The sequence below is a fragment of the Arachis ipaensis genome, chromosome B8, assembly GCF_059453495.1.
Source record: "Arachis ipaensis isolate K30076 ecotype BB chromosome B8, ASM5945349v1, whole genome shotgun sequence".
Taxonomy (NCBI): Eukaryota; Viridiplantae; Streptophyta; class Magnoliopsida; order Fabales; family Fabaceae; genus Arachis; species Arachis ipaensis.
Genome location: NC_142443.1, coordinates 45008960 through 45030208, shown reverse-complemented (window position 1 = coordinate 45030208; position 21249 = coordinate 45008960). Strand labels below are relative to the sequence as shown.

Below are 21249 nucleotides of genomic sequence, written 5' to 3'. Positions count from 1 at the left end.
TCAAAGGTCATGGTGCCTATGGTACAAGGTATTAAGAACTTTCCAGGATCCTGTTTCTTATGAGGTAATTTCAGTTGAACCAGATCATTCAGTTCATTGATGAGCAATGGTGGTTCATCCTCCCAAGTCTCATTACCAAATAGCTTGGCATTTAGCTTCATGATAGCTCCTAGATACTGAGCAACTTGCTCTTCAACAATGTCTTCATCCTCTTCAGAGGAAGAATACTCATTAGAGCTCATAAATGGCAACAGTAAGTTCAGTGGAATCTCTATGGTCTCTGTATGAGCCTCAGATTCCTTTGGTTCCTCATGAGGGAACTCCTTAGTGGCCAGTGGACGTCCCTTGAGGTCTTCCTCACTGGAAATCACTGCCTCTTCCTCCACTCCAGGTTCGGCCGTGTGGGGTATGTTAATGGCCTTGCACTCTCTCTTTGGATTTTCTTCTGTATTGCTTGGGAGAGTACTAGGAGGGAGTTCATTAACTCTTTTACTCAGCTGACCCACTTGTGCCTCCAAATTTCTAATGGAGGACCTTGTTTTAGTCATGAAACTTTGAGTGGTCTTACTTAGATCAGAGATTATGGTTGCTAAGTCAGAGAGGCTCTGCTTAGAATTCTTTGTCTATTGCTGAGAAGAAGATGGGAAAGGTTTGCTATTGCCAAACCGTGTTCTCCCACCATTATTATTATTGAAGCCTTGATTAGACTTCTGTTGATCCTTCCATGAAAGATTAGGATGATTCCTCCATGAAGAATTGTAAGTGTTTCCATAGGATTCTCCCATGTAATTCACTTCTTCCATTCCAGGATTCTCAGGGTCATAAGATTCTCCTTCAGAGGAGGCTTCCTTAGTACTGCCGGATGCAGCTTGCATTCTAGCCAGACTCTGAGAAATCATATTAACTTGCTGAGTCAATATTTTGTTCTGAGCCAATATGGCATTCAGAGTATCAACCTCAAGAACTCCTTTCTTCTGAGTCATCCCATTATTCACAGGATTTTCTTCAGAAGTGTACATGAACTGGTTATTTGCAACCATTTCAATGAGTTCCCGGGCTTCTTCAGGCATCTTCTTCAGATGAAGAGATCCACCAGCAGAGTTGTCCAATGACATCTTGGACAATTCAGACAGATCATCATAGAATATACATATGATGCTCCATTCTGAAAGCATGCCAGAAGGAGACCTTCTTATCAATTGCTTGTATCTTTCCCAAGCTTTATAGAGGGATTCACATTCCTTCTGTCTGAAGGTTTAGACTTCCACTCTAAGCTTACTCAACTTTTGAGGTGGAAAGAATTTTGCCAAGAAAGCATTGACTAACTTTTCCCAAGAGTTCAGGCTTTCTTTAGGTTGTGAGTCCAACCATGTCCTAGCTTTGTCTCTTACAGCAAAAGGAAAAAGCATAAGCCTGTAGACCTCAGGATTAACCCCATTGGTCTTAACAGTGTCACAGATTTGCAAGAATTCAGCTAAAAACTGATGAGGATCTTCCAATGGAAGTCCATGAAACTTGCAATTCTGCTGCATTAGAGAAACTAATTGAGACTTAAGCTCAAAGTTGTTTGCTCCAATTGCAGGAATTGAGATGCTTCTTCCATAGAAGTCAGAAGAGGGTGCAACAAAGTCACCAAGCATCTTCCTTGCATCTCCACCATTGTTGTTGGGTTCGGTCATGTCTCCTTCTATTTCGAAAATTTCTGTAAGGTTATCTCCAGAGAGTTGTGCTTTAGCTTCCCTTAGCTTCCTCTTCAGAGTCCTTTCAGGTTCAGGATCAGCTTCAACAAGAATGTCTTTATTCTTGTTCCTGCTCATATGAAAAAGAAGAGAATAAAAAAGAATAGGAATCCTCTATGTCACAGTATGGAGATTCCTTTATGTGAGTAGAAGAAGAGAAGAATAGAAGAATGGTATAGAGAGAAGAGATGAAGAATTCGAACACAGAGAGGGAGATAGGGTTCGAATTATAAGAAGAGACGTGTTAGTAAATAAATAAAATAAATAGGAAGAGATGAGAGTAGGAAGAAATCGAAAATAATTAAAAATATTTTTTTATTTTAAATTAAAATTAAAATTCGAATTTATGAAAAGGAATAAAATTAAAATTTAAAACAATTAGTTAATTAGAGAGAGGAAAGTAGTTAAATGGTTTTGAAAAAGATAAGAATTTTAAAATCAAACAAAAAGTTAAGTAGTTAATTGAAAAAGATTTGAAAATCAATTTTGAAAAGATGAGAAGTTAGAAAAAGATTTTGAAATTGATTTTGAAAAAGATATGATTGAAAATCATTTTGAAAAAGATTTGAAAAGGAAATTAAAAAGATTTGATTTTTGAAATTAAAGTTGATTACTTGACTAATAAGAAACTAAAAGATATGATTCTTAGAGTTTAAAGATTAAATCTTTCTTAATAGGCAAGTAACAACTTGAAATTTTTGACTCAAAACATTAAATGTTAGCATTAATTTCGAAAATATGAAATAAAAGTAAAAAAAAGATTTTGAAAGTTAATTTTAAAAATTTTCGAAAATTTTTAAGTAAAAAAATGAAAAAGATTTGATTTTTGAAAAGATAAGATTTTTAAATTGAAATTTTGACTTGACTCATAAGAAATAACTAAATTTTAAAAATTTTTGACTAAGTCAATCCAAAATTTCAAAAATTAGGAGGAAAATAAGGGAAAGATATTTTTTGATTTTTGAATTTTCAATGTTGAGAGAGAAAAACACAAAATTGAAACAAAACATAAAAATTATGAATCAAAACAGCTAATGCATGCAAGAACACTTTGAATGTCAAGATGAACACCAAGAACACTTTGAAGATCATGATGAACACCAAGAATATATTTTTGAAAATTTTTAAGAAAAGAAAAACATGCAAGACACCAAACTTATAAATTTTTAATGTTTAGACACTAATAATTCTAAAATGCATATGAAAAACAAGAAAAGACACAAAACAAGAAAAATTAAAGATCAAACAAAGACAATCATCAAGAACAACTTGAAGATCATGAAGAACATATGCATGAATTTTCGAAAATTTAAAGAAAAATTAAAAAGATGCAATTGGCACCAAACTTAAAATTTGACACTAGACTCAAACAAGAAACACAAAATATTTTTGGTTTTTATGATTTTATTAAATTTTTTTTTTGGATTTTTTGAAAATTAATTTTGGAAAAACGAAAAGGAAGAAAAAAATTTGAAAGATTTTTGAAAAACTTTTTGAAAATAAAATAAAGGTTGACAAGAAGAAAATTACCTAATCTGAGCAACAAGATGAACCGTCAATTGTCCAAACTCGAACAATCCCCGGCAACGGCGCCAAAAACTTGGTACACGAAATTGTGATCTCTGATAACTGTGCTAGAAAACTTGATACGCGCGATCCTGATCTCAACTCTTCTTCACAACTCCGCACAACTAACCAACAAGTGCACTAGGTCGTCCAAGTAATACCTTACATGAGTAAGGGTCGATCCCACGGAGATTGTCGGCTTGAAGCAAGCTATGGTCACCTTGTAAATCTTAGTCAGGCAGATTAAATTGGTTATGAGGTTTTGATAATTAAAATGTAAATAAAGCATAAAATAAGATAGAAATACTTATGTAATTCATTGGTGGGAATTTCAGATAAGCGTATGGAGATGCTTTGTTGCGTCTGAACCTCTGCTTTCCTACTGCCTTCTTCCAACCATGTGTTACCTCCTTCCATGGCAAGTTGTATGATCCTCTCGGATGAAAACAAATCCATATGCGCTATCACCGCACGGCTAATCATCTGTCGGTTCCCGCTAGCGTCGGAATAGGACCATTGTCCTTTTGCACACTGTCACTTGCGCCCCACATTCACAAGTTTGAAGCTCTTTACAGTCATCCCTTCCCAGATCCTACTCGAAATACCACAGACAAGGTTTAGACTTTCCGGATCCCAGGAATGCTGCCAATAGTCCTAGCCTATACCACGAAGATACTAATCTCACAGACTCGGTCTCCTGTATTAGATATCCAAGAGAATATACTCCAGCTGGCATCCAATGACTACGTTGAACATCATGTAGACCGCTTTGTGGTTGTCAGGCATGCGGATCTTGGCTAAGCGAGTAACGAAGATTGGATGATTGTCACGGGTCACCCCTTCATTCTGACTTAACTGAATTAAGAACAAGAGTATATCTTGGAGAAGAAGTAGGCGTGAATTGAAGGAAAAACAATAGTACTTGCATTAATTCATGAGGAACAGCAGAGCTCCACACCTTAATCTATGGGGTGTAGAAACTCCACCGTAGAAAATACATAAGTGAAAATAGGGTAGGCATGGCCGAGTGGCCAGCTTCCCATGGAGGTCTCAAAGTGTAAAAGTTACATAATATGGTCCAAGACTGTAAAATAAATCTCTAAAAGTAGTTTTTATACTAAACTAGTTACTAGGGTTTACAGAAAATGAGTAACTAAGTGCAGATAGTGCAGAAATCCACTTCCGGGGCCCACTTGGTGTGTGCTTGGGCTGAGCATTGAAGCCTTTTCGTGCTTAGGCTGTTCCTAGAGTTAAACGCCAGCTTTGATGCTAGTTTGGGCGTTTAACACTGGTTTTAGTGCCAGTTCTGGCGTTTTACACCAGAATTCCTTGGGCTGACTTTGAACGCCTGTTTGGGCCATCAAATCTCGGGCAAAGTATGGACTATTACATATTGCTGGAAAGCCCAGGATGTCTACTTTCCAACGCAATTAAGAGCGCGCCAATTGGGCTTCTATAGCTCCAGAAAGTTCACTTCGCATGCAGGGAGGTCAGAATCCAACAACATATGCAGTCCTTTTTCAGCCTCTGAATCAGATTTTTGCTCAGGTCCCTAAATTTCAGCCAGAAAATATCTGAAATCACAGAAAAATACACAAACTCATAGTAAAGTCTAGAAATATAATTTTTGCATAAAAACTAATAAAAATATAATAAAAACTAACTAAAACATACTAAAAACTATGTAAAAATAGTGCCAAAAAGGGTATAAATTATCCACTCATCAATGGGCTAGAGGGTATCCGAGAGGCAGAGGAGGTAGGAAAAATATAAATCAGTAGAAGAAGCCTCAATCAGAAGTAAACAAGGGGGCAACTCCTTCTGTGCATTCCCGAATTGTCTTCCCTTCCGATGGGGAGACTTGCCCGAAAGGAATTCCTTCTCCCATGAAGATAGAAAAGGGTAAGGCAATAGCTCAATCTTCTGGGGTTGATAAGAACAAGGAAGTTGATGTTGATGAAGAATATTTTGATGAGGGGGACGATGACATGGTGGGGACAATTTCGATCATTCCAATTGAATATTTGGGGGAGTATGAAGGTGACTGGTGTACGAAATTGTGATCATCAATGGCGCCATCAACATGGTACGCTCAATTGTAATCTCAACTCTTTATCACAACTCGCGTAAGGGTCGATCCCACGGAGATTGTTGGTATGAAGCAAGCTATGGTCATCTTGTAAATCTCAGTCAGGCGGATTCAAATGGTTATGGAGGATGAATGATTAAAAGATAAATAAAAACATAAAATAAAGATAGAGATACTTATGTAATTCATTGGTGAGAATTTCAGATAAGCGTATGAAGATGCTTTGTCCCTTCCGTCTCTCTGCTTTCCTACTGTCTTTATCCAATCCTTCTTACTCCTTTCCATGGCAAGCTGTATGTTGGGCATCATCGTTGTCAGTGGCTACAATTCCATCCTTTCAGTAAAAATATTCAACGCACTCTGTCACAGCATGGCTATTCATCTGTCGGTTCTCGATCATGTCGGAATAGAATCCAGTGATTCTTTTACGTCTGTCACTAACGCCCCACAATCACGAGTTTGAAGCTCGTCACAGTCATTCAATCCTTGAATCCTACTCAGAATACCACAGACAAGGTTTAGACCTTCCGGATTCTCAAGAATGCCGCCATCAATTCTAGCTTATACCACGAAGATTCTGATTAAGGAATCCAAGAGATAAACACTCAATCGAAGGTAGAATGGAGGTGGTTATCAGGCACACGTTCATAGGTGAGAATGATGATGAGTGTCACGGATCATCACATTCATCAAGTTGAAGAACAAGTGATATCTTAGAATAAGAACAAGCTGAATTGAATAGAAGAACAATAGTAATTGCATTGATACTCAAGGTACAGCAGAGCTCCACACCTTAATCTATGGTGTGTAGAAACTCCACCGTTGAAAATACATAAGAACATGGTCTAGGCATGGCCATGAGGCCAGCCCCAAAACGTGATCTAAGGTAGCATAGAACTACTCAAAGATTCCTCTCCAATTCTCTTAATACAATAGCAAAAGGTCCTATTTATAGAGAACTAGTAGCTTAGGGTTTACAAAAACTGAGTAAATGACGTAAATATCCACTTCCGGGCCCACTTGGTGTGTGCTTGGGCTGAGCATTGAAGCATTTTCGTATAGAGATTTTTCCTGGAGTTAAACACCAGCTTTTGTGCCAGTTTGGGCGTTTAACTCCCACCTTGGTGCCAGTTCCGGCGTTTAACGCTGGGAATTCTTGAGCTGACTTTGAACGTGGGTTTGGGCCATCAAATCTCGGGCAAAGTATGGACTATTATATATTGCTAGAAATCCCAGGATGTCTACTTTCCAACGCAATTGAGAGCGCGCCAATTGGGCTTTTGTAGCTCCAGAAAATCCACTTTGAGTGCAGGGAGGTCAGAATCCAACAGCATCTGCAGTCCTTTTTCAGCCTCTGAATCAGATTTTTGCTCAGGTCCCTCAATTTCAGCCAGAAAATACCTGAAATCACAGAAAAACACACAAACTCATAGTAAAGTACAGAAGAGTGATTTTTATTTAAAAACACAATAAAAACTAACTAAAATATACTAAAAACATACTAAAAACAATGCCAAAAAGCGTATAAATTATCCGCTCATCAGTGACCCCAATGAAGATTATGATTCGGAGGATGAAGAAGCCTTTTCCTTTATCCGAATTGAAGATGAGCCTGGTTATTTCTTGCGGCCTACTGAGAAACAGATGTCTCATCTTCTCCCACTTCATATAACAACTACTTTGAGTGGGATAAGGGTAAATAAAGTCTTGATCGATGGTGGTGCTGCGATCAGTTTATTGTCTGAGAAGATGTTAATCAAGGTGGGTAAGCATCTTGACGATTTAATCCCTACAAATATTACTGTGACAGATTTCAGTGGGACTTCGACTTTGGCCAGAGGGTTGGTTACTCTGACTGTGAAGGTTGGTTCATCTGAGCGTAATACTATCTTTGTGGTGGTTCCATCAAGAGCAAGCTATAATACTTTGTTGGGGTGATATTGGATCCATGGTGTAGGTGCACTTCCTTCTACTGTGCATCAGAGTGTTCTTCTATGGAAAAAAGATGGTAAACCTGAAGTCATCAAGGCAGATTCGAACCTTTATGTCGAACAGCTGCATGTTGATTTCAGGATGTACAATTCTAAATTGAAGCCTCTGAATGTTGATCCGACACTAAATTCTTATAATTGTGAAGGTTACTATCTATCATCTGAAGGTCTTTCAGTAAATTTGCGTTACCCAGAGTTGGGATTTGAGCCAACTGGCTGGGACTTTTTGTCTTAAAGATCTCTTGAAGGTGGAGTTATAGACCAGGTTGAGGAAGTTTCTAATTACCTAGTAATTTTACGTAATTATTTAAGTAATTCTCATCTTGTAGAAAATAAAGTTGGTTCATCTGATAAAGTTGGATCACATAGGAATATTAGTTGTTCTGATAAATATTGTATTAACTCAATTTCTTTAGTCGAGTCTTGTTCAAATGTTTTAAATATATGTACTGAAAGTAATGCTTCGAGTTCAATGGCTGAGCTAATAGTAGAAGTGCATTACATTGAAAATCGAAGTAATATTGATAAAATAAATAATTCAGTGTATTATATTTCTCATGATATTATTGATTTCACTTTTGATTGCATCTATGATCTAGAACCATTGGGTTTCGAGAAATATTCGGTAAAAGATGATAATCATTATAAAGGGTTCGAATCTCAAGATCCTTTAGAGGAAGTAAATTTGGGGACTCTTGAAGATGTTAGAATTACATATATATGTAAATATCTAGTTGATCCTTTTCGAACCGAACTTTATAATCTTTTACATGAGTTTAAGGATTGTTTTGCTTGGGATTATCATGAGATGCCTGGTCCTGATCGTTCACTTGTAGAACATCGATTAGCATTAAAACCAAATGCTAGACCTGTGAAACAAATCCCAAGGCGCTTTGCTCCAGAAATCAATGAAAAAATTAAAGAAGAAATAGAATGCTTGATTAAAGCGAAGTTTATTCGAACTGCACGATATGTTGAGTGGGTCTCGAATATAGTTCCATTAATGAAGAAAAATGGGAAGTTAAGAGTATGCATTGATTTTTGAGATTTGAATAATGCTACTCTAAAAGATAAATATTTTATGCCAATTGCGGATATGTTAATTGATTCTGCAACAGGAAATGAAATCCTTAGTTTTATGGATGGTTATTCAGGATATAATCAGATTTTTATTGCGGAAGATGATGTGTCTAAAACTGCTTTTTGTTGTCCAGGGGCGTTAAGTACTTATGAGTGGGTGGTTATGCCTTTTGGTTTGAAAAATATAGGTGCAACATATTAGAGGGCAATGAATGCTATTTTCCATGAGTTTATTGGAAAATTTATGAAAGTTTATATTGATGATGTCATGGTCAAATCGTCTTCAGTAAGTCAACATATTGACCACTTGAGAAAAGTGTTTATCACCATGAGAAAAAAAGGTTGAAAATGAATCCTTTAAAATGTGCTCTTGGTGTATCGGCTGGGAACTTTTTAGGCTTTGTTGTTCATAAAAAAGGAATTGCAATTGATAAAAATAAAGCAGATGCAATATTGGCATTATCCGCACCTAAATCGAAGAAAGAAGTACAGTCTTTCTTGGGTAAGGTAAATTATCTTCGAAGATTTATTTCGAATATTTCAGATCGAACTCGGGTGTCTGCCCCATTGGTAAAATTAAAGAACGACTCACAGTTCAAATGAACAAAGGCGCATCAATTAGCGTTCGAATCGATTAAGGCTTATTTGTCTAAAGCTCCAATTATGGCAAATGTTCGCCCACATGAGCCTCTGAAATTATATATTGCAGCATCTAAAGGTACCATTGGGTGTATGTTAGCCCAAGATGATGAAAACGGGCATGAACGGGCTGTTTATTACCTAAGTCGAGTTTTGACTGATATTGAAACAAGGTATTCGCCGATAGAGAAACTATGCTTGTCTTTGTACCATGCTTGTATGAAATTAAAGTGTTATATGGTGGCTAAATCAGTAAGAGTCATTGCGCAAACTAATTTAATCAAATATATGTTAAGTTTCCCAATGTTACGCGGGTGATTGGGAAAATGGATGCTAGCATTAATAGAGTTTAATTTGCAATATGTCCGAGCCAAGGCAGTGAAAGGATAGGTCATTGCAGATTTTCTTGTGGAGAATTTGCAAGATCTGAATGACCAGGGGGCAAATGTAATCGAAGTAAAAATCGATTATTGGAAGTTATATTTTGATGGGTCAAAAACATAAAGATGGTGCAGGAGTCGGGATTTTAATTGTTTCACCGGAAGGAATTCCGTCGAAATTTTTATTTGAAATAAAATATCCTTATTCGAATAATGAGGCAGAGTACGAAACTTTGATTTCGGGCCTCGAAATCTTAATTAATAAGGGAGTTTCGGAAGTTCAGATATTAGGGAATTTTCAGTTGGTTTTGAAGCAGTTATCACAAGAATTTAAATGTAATAATGAGGGGTTACATAAGTATTTGACAACTGCTTGGGAGTTGTTAGTTTCTTTTAAAAGAGTTTCTCTGGTTCATATTCCAAGGATTCAAAATGAAATGGCTAATGAATTGGCCCAAATTGCTTCGAAGTACAAATCGGCCCAGGAACCCTCGAGATATTGGCAGGTATTCATCAGATTTTAGTACCTGCAAGTGAAAGGGAAGTGTTGTGCGTCGATGAATGGGAGGATGGTGATTGGAGGAAGCCTATTGCTCAGTACTTGAAAGATCCCAGTATCCCAGTCGATAGAAATGTGAAATTGCGAGCAATAAATTTTGTTTTAATGGCTGATGAATTGTATAAGAAAGGTATCGATGGGAGTCTATCGAGATGTTTAGGTCAAAATGACTAAAATATTACTTTGGGTGAAGTTCACAATGGGATTTGCAGTGCCCATCAGGCTGGAAAGAAAATGAGATGGGTGTTACATCGCAATCATGTATATTGAACATCCATGATTAAGGGTTGCATTGATTATGCAAAAGCATGCCTAGAATGCCAGAAACATGGCTCGATTCAACAAATCCCAGCATCCGAATTACATTCGATAATAAAGCCATGGCCATTTAGAGGTTGCGCTTTGGATTTGATTGGGATAATTCATCCTCCTTCATCAAAACAACACAAGTTTATTTTGGTAGCAATTGATTATTTTACAAAATGGGTCGAAGCAATTACCCTTATAGAAGTAAGTCAAGGTGAGATAATAGATTTTATTGAGGAACATATTATCCATCGATTTGGAATTCCTCAAACATTAAGTACTGACCAAGGAACAATGTTTACTGGTCAGCGGATTAAAAATTTTGCAGCTTCGAGAAATATTAATATGGTTACTTCGACTCCTTATTATGCACAGGCTAATGGGCAAGTAGAAGTGGCAAATAAGATTTTGATAAGTTTGATCAAAAAACATATCGGGAACAAGCCTTGAACATGGCATGAAACTTTAAGCCAAGTATTGTGGGCTTATCGAAACTCACCAAGAGGTTCAACAGGTACTTCGCCATATAAGTTGGTGTATGGTCATGATGCAGTGCTACCATTAGAGATAAATTTAAATACTTTAAGAATATCAAAGCAGATTACTGGAATGCAATGTTCGATGAATTGAGTGAGTTAGATTCGGAGCGAATTTTGGCACTCGATAACATGATTCGACAAAAAGCAAGTATTGCTCGAAGTTATAATCGTCGAATCAAGGAAAAGTCTTTTAATATAGGTGAATTGGTTTTGAAAGTTATCTTGCCAATGGAAAAGAAGTCGAAATTTCTTGGTAAATGGTCCCATACTTGGGAAGGCCCTTTCCAAGTGATAGGAACATATTCTGAAAATGCTTATCAGATTAAAGATATCGAGTCAAAAAGAGTAATTAACTCAATTAATGAAAAATACTTGAAGCAATACTATTGTTGGCAGAATTAGAAGTTCAATATGCAAAAGTCTAGGAAAGATAAAAGATGGTCATACAAAGAGAAATTAAAAACTTCAAGGTGCTAATAGTTTCGCTAAATCAGCGCGTAGCTGATAAACCCATATTTTATGATGTATTTTGTGCTCAATTTAAGTGATTTATTCAATCCTTTACCCACTTATTCATGTAAATTGCATGGTTTTACTTTTCCCTCCTTATTATGTGATATATGTGAAAAACATGTTTCCTATGCTTTGAAAATATTAATTTTCATTATCCTTTATTACCATTCGATGCCGTGATTTGTGTGTTAAGTATTTTCAGGTCTCATAGGGCAAGAATGGCTTAGAAGATGAAAAGGAAACAAGCAAAAATGGAAGGAAAGCATAAAAATGGAGTTTTGAAGAAAAGGCAGCGACGCGAACACATGGACGATGCGGTCGTGTGCCGAGAGCGAAAAGGCATCGACGCGAACGCGTGACTGACGCGGACGCGTGCCTTGAGCAGAACGCAAATGACGCAGCCGCGTGCCTGACGCGACCGCGTAGAAGAGCAAAACTCCAGATGACGCGAACGCGTGACAGACGTCACGCACCAGAATCTGCAGAAAACGCCCCCAGCGATTTCTGGACTCTTTTTTGGCCCAATTCTGAATCCAGAAACAAATAATATAAGCCAAAGAATGGAGGAATCAAACAACTGATGATACATTCATAATTCAGAATTTTAGGATTAGATGTAGGTTTTAGAGAGAGAGGTTCTCTCCTCTCTCTTAGGATTTAGGATTTTAGGATTTCTATTAGTTTAGTTCATTTCATCTTCAGTCACAGGTTCAATATTCCTTTTACTTTATATTTCTCTTTTACTTTCAGATACTCTAACGCTTTTATTTGTTAATTATTGATGTTGCCAAATTGACTTATGAACCATTCATGTTATGATTTTCTTTATTTAATATTAGTTGAGGTATTTCAGATTTATGATTCTTATTTAGCTTTTTATATTCTTGGCTTTAATTGATTAATTGGAGACTCTTGAGTTATCAAACTCATTGTGATTGATAATTATTATTTTTGCTAATTGAATTGAATTCTAATAACTCTAGTCCCTTCTTAGGAATTGGCTAGGACCTGAAGATCAAACTAATTAGTCTACTTGACTTTCCTTTGCTTTAGTAAAGGTCAACTAAGTGGGATTAAAATTCAATTCTCATTACCATCGATAAGGATAACTAGGATAGGACTTCCAAATTCTCATACCTTGCCAAGAGTTTTTATAATTATTAATTTATTTTTCTCGTCATTTAAATTACATGTTCCTTATTTTAAAAATCCAAAATTCTACCTTTTCCATAACCAATAATAAGTCATACCTCCCTGCAATTCCTTGAGAAGACGAGCCGAGGTTTAAATACTTCGGTTATCAATTTTTAAGGGGTTTGTTACTTGTGACAACCAAAACTTTTGTACGAAAGGATTATCTGTTGGTTTAGAAACTATACTTACAATGCGATTATATTTGTGAATTTCTTTACCGATAGAAATCCGATCGTCAAAATGGCGCCGTTGCCGGGGAATTGCAAACGTGTGCCTTATTATTGGTTATTGTAAATATTTTTTCTTTTCTTGTTTATTTGTTTTTGTTTTTCCCTCCTTATTTCTATTAGCTACTATGAGTTCTCACCCCTCTCGCTTTGAGTTTGGTTCTAATTTTGTTGAAAGGAATGGAAGCTATAACAGGAATATGCATCAAGGTCTAAGCAATCAAAGATGGATGGAGCCAAGAGGATCTGATCAACCCTTTAGGCAACAACACCTTCCAGGATACCATGGACAAAGACCATTCTACAATGCATACCAAGCTGATAGATATGGTGGACCCCCTTGTAATTACCAACAAGCCCCACCCTGTGCTTATAGACCATCCTCTCAACATAGCTTCGAACCATCACACTCACAAGCTCCTTTTCACCATTCACCACCGTATGATCCTTATCCACCCCAATCCCAATCTAATTACTCCCAAGAACCACCACTTCCCTATGCACCATGTCTATATTCATTGACCCAAGAATCACAGGCTCGCTTCGAAGAATCAGTAGATAAATTTCATGCAACCCTTCGTCAACTAGAGCAAGCAATAAATCAATTACCTTCCAGACGTTTAGACACTCAAGGAACTCCCATGGCTTCATGTGGAGAATCTAATAAAGAACGTAGCACGAAGGAGACACTAGAAGCTCCAGTGGACAGTAAAGAGCGTGACTTTATCCTGGAACAATTAGAGGAAGCCCAAATTATCCAAGAAGAAGAAGTACTGATTGAAGATTTAGGAGATGCTGAACCTCCATGGGAATCCAGAGTTGTGGAGAATTTCGTCAAGGACGTTACAATGGATGCTAAGGAGGATAGTGCACAACCCCCAAAGCAGGTATTTTATAAAGGACTGGACGGAATAACCCAAGACACAAGTTTCCTTGATGATGATAATCACAAGTCAGGTTCTCTTAGTAATGAACTTGCATCTGCAAGTGCATCCTTTGAGATAGAAGAATCTTCCCCAAGTGAATACGAAGATGATGCAGAGGTAGACTTTTCTCAACCTCCCAATTATGAGGAAGATATCGCAGACTTTGATCAAGACGTGGTTGTAGTTGATGAAATTCGCCAAAAAGTGGAAGAACTCACAGAAGACTACAAGGGAGTAAAGCTTGCAAAACCACTGAAGACACCTATCCTAAGGCCATTACCGCCCAATACAAACTTCAAGTGGGTAAAATCCTTAGCTTTTATCTTTACTTTTTCACTTGAATATGGTGTACTTGAAACAGATGGCCAGCTTAGAGCTCTTTGCAGCTTTAAGAGCAAAAGGGAAATGACTCGCACTCAGAGTTGGTATGCAAGATTCAATGAGGTTTCACACTTCAATTCGAGGTGCAAGGATTGGTGCCAAGCTCGATGGAATGGGTCTCGGAAGCTGTTTGGTCGCTGTAGTGAGAATTCAGATTACTTATCACCCAGCTGGAAAAATGCAGATCAAGACAGAAACGGGTGTAAAAGTAAAGTTTGGGATCCTGGAGTCCATTCTGATATTCAACACCTCGGGAGCCTTGAAGCCTGTTTGAATTCACCTAACGGCTTTACGTGCCTTGTTTGGGACCCCGGAGGCTGTTGGCATTCCAAACACTGGTGGAAATTTTTGGATGAATTCAAGCACAAGCCACCATAGCAGGAAGCTCATCAAATGTCCAACTTAAGGACTTTAACTAAAAGTGCTAGGTGGGAGACAACCCACCATGGTATGATCGGTCCTTTTTCAATTTTATTTCATTTTGTTTGTTTTTATATTATTTTATTTTCATTGAACCTGGATATTATTCATAGAATTTACATTAGCATTGCATATTGCATACTGCATAATTGCATATAAAAAAAATCAACCCACGCGAGCGCACAGGCCACGCGTGGGCGTGGAATGGAAATCGGCATCAAGATCCAACGCCCAGAAAGTTGGGCTGGAATCGTGCGGCTGGTGTGCGTTTAGCACAAAATGGCCCACGCGTTCGCGTCCCTGACACGAACACGTCACTTGCAAAACACTCATCCCACGCGAAAGCGTCACGTGGATATTATGGCCCCATAAATAGAAACAGAGAGTTGCGCCTAAACGACGCTGGAACTGTGCGTCTAGCACAATTCACAGCGACGTGTTCGCATGCTTCACGCGTCCGCGTCACTTATCTTTACCCAACCTACGTGATCGCGTCAATCACGCGACCGCATCAAACCCATTTCATCCTTGTCACGCGATCGCGTGCTCCATGCGTTCGCGTGGATTCAAATACACTAACCCCTATCCACGCGAACCCTAACCCCATCACGTCCCCCAAACCCCCTTCTCCTCCCTTCTCTGGAACTCCCTCCCTCCTCTGCGACCACCACCGTCGCGTCCATAACCCAGCTGCCCAGCTCCGACCACCGCGCCAAACCACCACCGCCATACTGCCGATGCCCCACTCCTTCTTTTTTCTTCCCTTCTTCTCTTCTCTCACCTCCTTCCCTCCGCCATTAAACCCAACCCGAGCCCCCATCACCGAGCCGCCACCACCGCGCCACCCACACAGAACCGCCGGCTAACCCCCCTTCAACCCTACCCTCTTACCCTTTCATCCCCTTTTCCAACCTTAACCCTCATCCACCAGCACCACCGAACCACCCTTGCCGCCACCACACAACGCCGCCGCGCCACCCTCCCATCACCGCCGCGTCAGCGTCACCACCACCATCTCTCTGCCCTCACCTCTGTTCATACACATACCAGGTTCCGCAGAACACCGATTTTTCTATCATTCGTAGTTAGTTACATATTTTTCAGATTCTGTTCAAAATAGGATAGTTAGAGATGCATGTTGTAGTGGATTTTAGGTGGTTAGGTAGCTAGGATGTGGTTAGTTAATTTAGGCCTGATAATTGCGCCGTTCTTGTTACTTGTTTTACCTATTCTGCAATTTTGATTTGGCTGTGATGTTCATACTGTTCATATGCTGTTCTTTAATGTTTCATGCTACTGTTAGACTGTTCTTTACTATTCCTACCATTTGTGACTCTTTGCAGCATTGTTTTTTAATCTCATATGAACTGTTTTTCTTGCTGTTTATTACCCGGGAACATCCAATTTTAGCCAGAATGCTGCCCAATTTTCTACAAATTGTTTTCATGTATTGAGTTTGGAAACTTACTATTTTTTCTTACTTGGCTACAACCAAACCGATTCTTGACTGAGGAAGCTATTGAGGACATCATCCACCTTCCGCCTAAGTCAGATCAGCCTAACGGTTAACAAAAGGCTGAAGAAGATATGAGATTTATGAGATTTGACTGGGATGCCGTCAAGCAGGGAATAGCCCTTGATCCCACTGCCCCATGGGTCATGGGACAGAATACAGTGGTGCCTAAGGGAATCAAGCTAATGTATTTGAATGATGAGGCTCAGCTTTGGCAGCAGATCCTGAGTAACTATGTGATGCCGAGCACTCATGAGACAGAGGTGCCCGCTGCTATGATCACCCTCATTTGGTGTGTGATGGAGGGTAAGGACCTGTATCTTCCACGTTTCATCAGGTATTATATGGCCAGGGTCCATGTCAGAGGCACTCTCCCCTTCCCTTATCTGATCACCCAGCTAGGCTGTCAAGCTGACGTGCCTTGGGAGCTGGCCGATGCGAAGCAGACTGCTGCAGATTGCAGGAAGATCATTCCTCACAGCAGGAAGTTTCTGGCATTTGGGTACCGACCTCCTTTTCTCACTACCTCGGGTGAGGCAGCCACATCTTCAGCTGCCCCTTTTGCATCCACTGCTTCAGCAGACCTATCCACTGCACATCCACCTGTTCTTGAGCCCATTTATCATCTGGTGCACCGCCTCTTCGCCTGTCTAGATCGTATAGAGCGGCGCGACAAGCGACGCTATGAGCACCTCAAGTTGATGATCCGATCCAGCAGCGACATCCCCTCCGAGCCCGATACACCTTCCGAGATATCTGATGCGGAGGCAGATGATCATGAGGAGGAGACACATGCCCAGGCTGAGCAGGCAGGACCAGAGCAGGCTGCGCCACAGCATGAGGATCACCACCAGATACAGGCCGCTGATCCGGAGATTCCTCTACAGACAGAGCCTCCGCTTCAGCAGACAGATCCTCCTACACTTATCCAGCCTGCAGACCTTCGGCCTACCACAGAGACTCCAGCAGCCCATCCTTCCGGAGATGACACTTCTTCACACCCAGCTTGAGTGAGCATCGAGGACGATGCTATTATTTAAGTGTGGGGAGGTTGCCATCTCTGGCGAATCTTTTTGGTGAACCACTTTTCAGAATCTCTTTTTATCCTATTTTTATTTCCTCTTTTGTATTTTATTTTATCTTATTTTTATCTTTCAGTACTTGCACATTTTTCTTTTGCTGTATTTTTATTTCTACTTTAATTCAGCATTTTGCACTTTGGTTTATATACATATCTTAGATATTTAGTTCATTGCGCAATTTTAGCTTATTAGTTATAGAATATATGGATTAATTAGTATTGTTTACCCTTTTAGCATATAATAGTTTGATTTAATTGAAAATAAAAGGAGTAAACTAGAGACTTTAACAGAATCAAAACAATCCACACACCTTGTATATATATAGCATTACATGTTAGTTAATTTATACAACATTTTTCAAGAAAAAACACTAAGATTTTAAGGGCCACCCTAAGATTCACATTGAGCATAATGGGAATTCTTAATTACTACTTGCATGACATACATAACTGATATATGATTTTTGAGCCAAAGAACACACAACCTGTGAGTTTTTGAGCTTAATTGTATGGTTGCATTTAACCATAAATTTCATTCCTGTGTGTTTCACCCTTCTTTTTTATTCTGGTGTTCTTTACTTTGTTTTAATCTATATGTCCAATATAGAATATAGATACATACCAAGAGATGATTGAGGCCATCATTTGAATTTTTCCTCACTTATCCCAAATTAGCCTACCTTTTACATCACCCTTGTTAGCCCCCTTGAGCTTTTTAATCCCCTCTTGTTCTACAACCACATTACTAGCCTTAAGCAGAAAAACAAATTAAAAATCCCAAGTTAAATCCTTGGTTAGCTTAAGATAGAGATTATGTATCCACTAAGTGTGGGGAAACATGGGAACATGGGTTGATAGAAAAGAATTAATTCAATGAAATAATAAGGATTTTTGGGAAGCATGCTCATGTGAAATCAAATTAATTAAGTTACCATGTACATTAAAAAAATAAAAAAAAATTAAGTAATTAGATAAGGGGATACAAAAATTTTCCCAATGCAAAATAAAAAGAATCAATGCACATGGGACAGAATTCAAAAGTAAATTTAATACATGAGCATGTAACACAAAAGTGGAAAAAATTTGGGTAGCTAGGTAAAGCATTTTGAATTATATAAAGTATGTATATGTTAGGTGAAATCTTAGACTAATCAAGGATTCATTTTGTTAGCTCACTTAGCCTTATATATACACCATTACCCTTACCTTAGCCCCATTACAACCTGGGAAAAGACCTCATGATTTTTGTATGTCTATATTCAATATTTGTTGATTGGTTAGATGAAGAACAAAGTTTTAGAAAGCAAGGATAGAAAAAGAATAGAGTGGTTAACCCAATAAACACTGAGTGACTAGAGAGTAAACACAAAATCCAGTGAGGGTTCAATAGCTCATCACCATATATCTCTGCTTAATTGTTAATTGTCTTGCAAGTTTGTGAAATACTTTTACCCATCTCAATTATAAAAGTGCTTTAACATTATCTAGGGTTTGGCTATGTATATATGATTCCTTGAAAATATGAAACAAATTAACCACATGTAAGGTTTATATATATAGGTGAATAATAACTAAGGTTGCATGATTCATGTAGGTAGCTTGCATTTAGAATAGAATGCATTGCATGAGATTCCACCATTCTAACTTTACCCTTTCTCTTGGATTTAGCATGAGGACATGCTATTGTTTCAGTGTGGGGAGGTTGATAAACCCATATTTTATGATATATTTTGTGCTCAATTTAAGTGATTTATTCAATCCTTCACCCACTTATTCATGTAAATTGCATGGTTTTACTTTCCCCTCCTTATTATGTGATATATGTGAAAAACATGTTTCCTATGCTTTGAAAATATTAATTTTAATTATCCTTTATTACCATTCGATGCCGTGATTTGTGTGTTAAGTATTTTCAGGTCTCATAGGGCAGGAATGGCTTAGAGGATGAAAAGGAAACAAGCAAAAATGGAAGGAAAGCATAAAAATGGAGTTTTAAAGAAAAGGCAGCGACGCGAACACATGGACAACGTGGTCGCGTGCCTAGTGCGAAAAGGCATCGACGCGAACGCGTGACTGACGCGGACGCCTGCCTTGAGAAGAACGCAAATGATGCGGCCGCGTGCCTGACGCGACCACGTGGAAGAGCAAAACTCCAGATGACGCGAACGCGTGACAGACGCCACACACCAGAATCTGCAGAAAACGCCCCCAGCGATTTTTGGACTCTTTTTCGGTCCAATTCTGAATCCAGAAACACAGAATATAAGCTAGAGAATGGAGGAATCAAACAACTGATGATACATTCATAATTCAGAATTTTAGGATTAGATGTAGGTTTTAGAGAGAGAGGTTCTCTCCTCTCTCTTAGGATTTAGAATTTTAGGATTTCTATTAGTTTAGTTCATTTCATCTTCAGTCACAGGTTCAATATTCCTTTTACTTTATATTTCTCTTTTACTTTCAGATACTCTAACACTTTTATTTGTTAATTACTTATGTTGCCAAATTGACTTATGAACCATTCATGTTATGATTTTCTTTATTTAATATTAATTGAGGTATTTCAGATTTATGATTCTTATTTAGCTTTTTATATTCTTGGCTTTAATTGATTAATTGGAGACTCTTGAGTTATCAAACTCATCGTAATTGATAATTGTTATTTTTGCTAATTGAATTGAATTCCAATAACTCTAATCCCTTCTTAGGAATTGGCTAGGACCTGAAGATCAAACTAATTAGTCTACTTGACTTTCCTTTGCTTTAGTAAAGATCAACTAAGTGGGATTAAAATTCAATTCTCATCACCATCGATAAGGATAACTAGGATAGGACTTCCAAATTCTCATACCTTGCCAAGAGTTTTTATAATTATTAATTTATTTTTCTCGTCATTTAAATTACCTGTTCCTTATTTTAAAAACCCAAATTTCACCTTTTCCATAACCAATAATAAGTCATACCTCCCTGCAATTCCTTGAGAAGACGACCCGAGGTTTAAATACTTCGGTTATCAATTTTTAAGGGTTTTGTTACTTGTGACAACCAAAACTTTTGTACGAAAGGATTCTCTGTTGGTTTAGAAACTATACTTACAACGCGATTATATTTGTGAATTTCTTTACCGATAGAAATCCGATCGTCAGTAGCTTTGCCCTCCTGTTGGCCAAAGTTAAAAGCACTTCAGCTAGTTTGAATTTGTCAAATTGGATGTTTTTGAGTTGTTCTTCATATTCCTCCTGTTTAGTCTCAATCGAAACAAGCTCCTGGATGAGATGTTGTTCTTGTTGAGCAGAAGCCAGAGGCTTGGCTATGATAGCTCTTCTTTGATGTATTCTGGCAAGTTTTCATTAATTTGAGCCAATTTTGCTTCAAGTTTTGTTTCTTCTTTGTCATAAAAAGCTTGGATAGAAATAGCATGATCAATCCTCAAATCGAATGCTTCACTGGAGACTTGAACTGGTCGAGAGGCTGCAATACAGCTCTCTATACTAGATTTGAGCTTCGCTTCTTTTGTTTCTGTTTCTTGGATTTGAAATTGAAAAGCTACGCTCTTATTGAGTAGTTGTTTGAATTCTTGAATCGAATTAGAATGAAGTAAGGAAGTTGGGAGCTCAAAGGAAAAATTTAAAAGCTCAGACAAAAGTTGGTTGAGAATTGCATCATTAACCCATGTGACAGATGGATGATCCAAAAGCTTTATAAGTGATCGAAGCTGTTCTCGGGTGTCAGCACTTAATTTGAATGAAGGCCTCGATGTAGCAGGCCTTGGAAGTGTTGGTACTGGTACAGGTACTTCATCCTCTTGAATAACTTGGTCCAGAACAGAGATCAGACTAGTCAATGTAGCACTTGTGGGAGTAGTGGAGGCATCCAATGTTTCAGATACTTGTCTAGGGGGAGTTTGAAAATTGGCCTGTTAAAGAGGACTAGGCGATTTAGGAGGAGTCTCTAAGACCCTAGATCGGGGAGAATCTGAATTGGTGGTGTCAACGATTCTAGAGGCAGAGTCAGAGTCTGGAGCCACCTAGTTTTCTGCAGAAAGTGCAGTTTGATTGTTTGGTGAAATCGACTCAAGTATATGGGTGTCTACTGGAGAATGCTGC

The 21249-nt window shown here is 38.3% G+C and overlaps 1 pseudogene; it reads left to right on the top strand.

Annotated features, from left to right (window-relative positions):
• The first annotated feature begins 13022 nt into the window (after nucleotides 1-13022).
• Nucleotides 13023-20339, top strand: LOC148547887 (uncharacterized; annotated as a pseudogene).
• Nucleotides 20340-21249: the final 910 nt, after the last annotated feature.